Genomic DNA, 6,098 nt, shown 5'->3' on the forward strand with positions numbered 1-6,098 from the left:
CTGAGCTTGTCGATCAGAAGGTTGGCAGTTTGGTGGGTCGAACCCTGAGTGCCGCGTAAGAGTGAGCGCCTGTTACTCGTCCCAGCTTCTGCCAACCTAGCAGTTCGAAAGCCCGTAAAAATGCAAGTAGAACAATAGGGACCACTACAGTGGGAAGGTAACACCGTTCTGTGTGCCTTTGGCGTCTAGTCATGCCGGCCACATGACCACGGCGCTGGCTCTTCAGCTCTTCAGTTGGAAACGACTAGCACGCATGTGCGGGGGAACCTTTACCTTTATAACTTGTTTATAGCACTTTTTTTAAAAAAAGACCAACTACAATAAATATTTGCAGCAGCATCTCAGCCTCATGCAATCTTTTCCAAAAAACCAACTAGGAATGACAACAGAATTAATATGGATGGGGATGTGGAAACATCTTATAATACAATCCTTCAAATAAATGAAAATTAAATACAAAATAAAATAATTAGTCCCTGGCATAAATGCTGAATGAGAGATAGCTCAAGCTAACAATGCTTTAGGAGTTCTGCCAATTTCTAATAGATTATAACCATCTTTTGTACATTTGTAAGATTTCTGGGTTACCTCAAAGCAATATAAGACTTAAGCTTTATAATAGTTTATAAAAGCATTATATCAAGAGGACAAAAAACATCCCTTAATTTTTTTTTTAAAAAGTACAGTAAAACTAAACCCTCTGGAAAACTCGAAAGAACAAACCAGTTGAAAACTAAATAGACAATTTTACATCCAGTTTTACTTCCAATAAATTGCCATCCTGAACCCATCTGATACTGGAATATACAAATGGGCCTCATAAGCAGACTTTAAACAATTAATAAGTCTAGACATGTAAAGTACTCTTTCAGGTGTTTTGCCCTCTTATCGTTTCAGACTTTATTGGTTAAAAACAAAGACTTGGAATTTTATTTGGGCTACCCTTGATCCAAGACTAATATAATAGAGTCAGCAAAATGCTATCAGAAAGCAATATGGCTACTGCACATTGTTTGGAGTTTCCACATCCTTCTCAAGGGCAGCTTCACATGGACCTCACAGTAACTCAGTGATAAAGCTCAACACTCTAATCACATTATCTAGAACGGTTTTAGTGGGAACACACATCTCTCTCAGAAATGTTCTAAGAAAAGAAATATTTGTGTGGTCAGCTATTTAAGGAGCAGATACCAGGAGGTGGCTTTTGTTCTATCAGCTAGGAGGAACACTCTAATTCAACCTGTATCGAGAGTAAGAGCAGAATGAAACAGAAGCAAGGATCTGGTATTTATCATTCAGACGACAAACGATTTCTAGTTTTTAATTGCTTCAATCTGTTGTTTGCAAATTGCTTTGAAAAAATCAATGCACTGAAGGGTGTATTATAAATCTGTCTTCACTATATACTACACCTGATTTTATACACAGTAGTTTCCTTTTTATAAGCTGGCAAAAATGTTTCAGAAATGCACAACTATTATGGTGATAACTTCTCTTTAGCATTTATATAGCATTCAGGACTAGGCTTCATTCACCTTGTTCTAAAAATGCATGGTGAAATGAAGCTGAAACCTAAGACTACACAGTAGTCCAATTTGGACAATTATATTGCTGTTTAAATAAACCAAAATATTCAGGAAACGTTTGCCAAAACTACTAACCCTTCCTTCTTCAGTACGGTTGGAAGAAATCGTGGTTTGTCACAACTGGTGCTGGAAGGTATAGTTATCAATGTTACAGGTCACCATCATACACTAAAGCGTTGGTTCAAATCCTGCTTTTCCCCAAACCTGATAAAATATTTTCCCAGTGTGGACAAAAACAATGAGCCATGACTAACTATGGGTTTTTGGTTGCAGAACTCTGCAACTTGTTCAAAACAAAAGTGGCTGCACAGCCATCTCAACTGACTAAGCCAGGAAACAATAATTCAAGGTAGCCAATGAATGAGTGGAATAGAGTAACTATAAAACCAGACATTTCCCAGGTCCATATCTATTGCTCATTATAATCTCTACAGTTTTTGCAGTATTTCTTGTTGAAAGAAAAATCTTCATCAGGGTCCAGTCCAAGCTGGGAATAAACAAAATGGAGACTGCTTTAGAAAGAAGTTTGTCATTTATTGAAGAGCAGAGCCAGACAGAAAGATGGCTCTGGTAAAGCTGACCACATATAGTGGGGAGTGGTGGATTTTTATACCTTCTTGAGCTTCTGTTTGGAGTTGTTCCTGTGGCATGGACTTTGACCTGAGTCTGAGTGTGCCTTCCTGGTATTCTGATGGTGGTGGGTTAATCCTATTATGTCCCAAAGGTCATATCCTGCTTCCCTGGGGCTGGGGCTGATGACTCTGTCCTGTGTTGGATTTTTTGGTGTGAGCGATTGTTGATTCTAGGGATCTTTTGTCTTTCTGGCTCCGATTGACAAGATTATCACATCTGCATTTCTGCAGACCTGGTTTCTGTTTGGGGCAGAGACTTTGCGGTGTGTGTGTGTGTGTGTGTGTGTGTGTGTGTGTTTGGTTTCTGCCTTTAAAATCCTTTAGGGAAATATAATATTCTGCCTTTTAATATTCCCCAAAATATTTCTTTCTCGGGGATGGGGGGGCTGACTTCCCACATTCTCAAATTGTGTTGATCCCACCTTTGCTGGATCCAAGAAAGAATAACAAATTCTGCATTCCAAAAAGAGAAGCATCACATGGGTAACATTGATCATTTCTGCATTTAACTTTTTATGTGTGCTATGGCCCTATTTTTAAAAAACTGAATTATTGCTTTAGTTTCTAGAAAATGCAATGACGGCCTATCTGCAAAGTTGCTAAGTCTCCCCATTGTAAAGGTTTAAATATAGGCACACTTACCACAATTCTCCCATTCCTAACCAACAGAGACAACACAAAGATGAATATGTAGCACCACCTTCTGGTAGCTACAGAACAAACCCACGTTTACTGGTGAAAACAGCGAACTCAAGATACCCACAAGTTTACAGTCTAAGCCACTGAAAATCAACAAATTAATGTTTGTTACCTTATATTTACAACTTTTAACCTGCAAAAAAAATAAGTTATAATGGCCAGCTGCTCCAAGCATTAAAAGATAGGTTGGAACATAAAGGAGAAAAGGGTGTATGATTTTTCGGCATTAAAAATAATAGTAAGGATCAATTAGTATGAATTGGGCTGTAGTGGTCTACTCCCACAAGCAGCAAATAACATATACATATACATATACACATACATACATACATACATACATACACACATACACACATACACACACACACACACACACAAACACACACACACACACACACACACACACACACACACACACACACATATATATATATATATATATATATATATATATATATATATATATATATATATATATATATATATATATATATATATATTCTGAGGTTTTCGCGGGTGCCTGTATGTGGATCCTTGGTTTTTCGGGTTTTTCCCCGCGTAGAACTAAAAGTGTAGGCGCAACGTTTCGATGGAATCCCATCCGTCATCATCAGGCTTTAGCTTCCTTCTTCTGGGAGAAGCATGTGGCTGTTTGTTCCTCTTTTTTAAACTGCCAGAGGGGGTGTGTTCTGTGGAGGTGTGCTCTGATTGGGTAGGGGACCAAGTGTGTTCTGATTGGGTGGGAGTGTGTTTTGAATGGTTGGTGTGTTCTGATTGGGTGGGGGGGTGTTCTGAGTGGATGGGTTGGTCTCAGCTGCCAGCTCCAGACCTGAGCTGGTGAGTTGTGCTGCTTTTGTTCGGCTTCGTGTTTGTGGTGGTGCCATGTTTTTATAGTGGGTGTCAGTTTGCTTATTGTGTGGTTTGGAGGGGTTTAAAGAAACCTAACTACAGCTGCAACATCAGCCACTTTAAACCCCTCCAAACCACACAATAAGCAAACTGACACCCACTATAAAAACATGGCACCACCACAAACACAAAGCCGAACAAAAGCAGCACAACTCACCAGCTCAGGTCTGGAGCTGGCAGCTGAGACCAACCCATCCACTCAGAACACCCCCCCCACCCAATCAGAACACACCAACCATTCAAAACACACTCCCACCCAATCAGAACACACTTGGTCCCCTACCCAATCAGAGCACACCTCCACAGAACACACCCCCTCTGGCAGTTTAAAAAAGAGGAACAAACAGCCACATGCTTCTCCCAGAAGAAGGAAGCTAAAGCCTGATGATGACGGATGGGATTCCGTCGAAACGTTGCGCCTACACTTTTAGTTCTACGCGGGGAAAAACCTGAAAAACCAAGGATCCATATAGATAGATAGATAGATAGATAGATAGATAGATAGATAGATAGATAGATAGATAGATAGATAGATAGAGATAGAGATAGAGATAGATATATAGATATATAGATATATATATAGATTACCTTGCTAGGCCCCAAACATGGGACAAATCTTTATTTCCTGTTTCAGCCTAACCGAAGGCCATCGACAGGCAGTAGTCACAACAGTGACAGCTCATATTTGTGTAAATATATATATATGTATGTATGTGCGTGTGTGTACATATACATATACATATACATATGCATATACATATACATATACATATACATATATATATATATATATACCGGTATATATGCTCAAAAAAATAAAGGGAACAGAAAATAAGACATCCTACTATTAAATACAGTACATTGTGTTGTTTAAGTGTTCCCTTTGTTTTTTTGAGCAGTATATACTGTATATTAGTTATGCCTTCTTTCATTCACCCTTTCTATTAAGTTCAAGAAAACTTTCCAATAGGAAGGGCCAGGACTAAGAGCTAGATTGGGTTTCATCTAATTTAATTCACATGCATTGAACGTGATTACTCCCCAAATATTGAATAGTTTTTCTCATCTGTCACATTAAAAAAAATAGTCATTACAGGCATTTTAGGCGCTGCAGTCAAGATTTCCAGGACTTCACAAGTCCCTCAGCTGCACATCATTAAATTAAAGATGGAGAACACCTGGCCCATTTACAAAAGCCCTTTTAAGCAGCTGGTTCAACCTAGCTGTAATTGCATACCCACTCTAACAAAAGTCAGTAAAAACACAGTAAACAAAGATTAAGTGGGTGGTGTTAAAAATCATTATGATCAGTACTACAAGATTTTGGGGGATGTATAAATAAATCATAGGAAATTTACCATAAATGGAAGAGAGAACTATAAAGCGGGGGGGGGGGAGAGAAAGAGAGAGAAATCCTTGGTGCTCTCTGAACTTGTCCTTGCAGATGTTTTGTTACCAAACTAGCACTGATGATGTTACCTAGTTGATAATGAAACATTTGCAAGAAAAGAGCCAAGCTCCGAGAGTACCATGGACCCTTCATTTCAACCCTGAGCTACAAATATTCTCCTCTATCAGAGAAATATAAAGCTAACAAGTTAAATACGTATAATAAGTGAGGGATTTGGAAGCAGTAGTCAGTTTGGCCTGTAAGGTGCACGCTTGGTTGGGGTCGGGGGAAGTGTCAAAATCTGCAAAATGGCAGGTGCAGTGATGCAATCTGCAACCTGCCTGTTTTGTACATGTACTGATACGTATGTGTACAAAAGGGATAGAGTCTGGATCAAAATGCCATGCCTAGCACTTTAGTTCTTGAACCTTACTCCTCCAGATGTCAATGAACGTAAACTGTTTCACAGTGCAGACATTCTTTGGCCATCCTGCTTCACAACTAGTAACTCATCATTTACAACTCCAAGAAAGTTGTCTATTACCTGTGTTACAGAACTTCCTCTTAGCAAATGAGCATAGCTATCAATTGTTCCTGCCATCAGCATATCAGCACTATTAGAAACAGGATGATAATTATCAATTGTTCCAAGATGCATTTGCAAAAATTGCCATGTCGGAACTGACAGATATGACAGCAGAACCTGTTGCAGCCGTTGTCTCGGCAGCACTGCCGTACGAAACTTGCAAATCCTTCTTCAAGCAAAGAGCCATACTGCAAAAGATGGAAAAGAAAGAAAGAGCTTCCTGCAACTTTGGCTGCTCTTAATATCAGAAAAACAAGGCAGGACATATACAGTAAATCTCCGCCTTCTGGAGCCAG

This window comes from Vipera ursinii, assembly GCF_947247035.1.
Source record: "Vipera ursinii genome assembly, chromosome: 5".
Taxonomy (NCBI): domain Eukaryota; kingdom Metazoa; phylum Chordata; class Lepidosauria; order Squamata; family Viperidae; genus Vipera; species Vipera ursinii.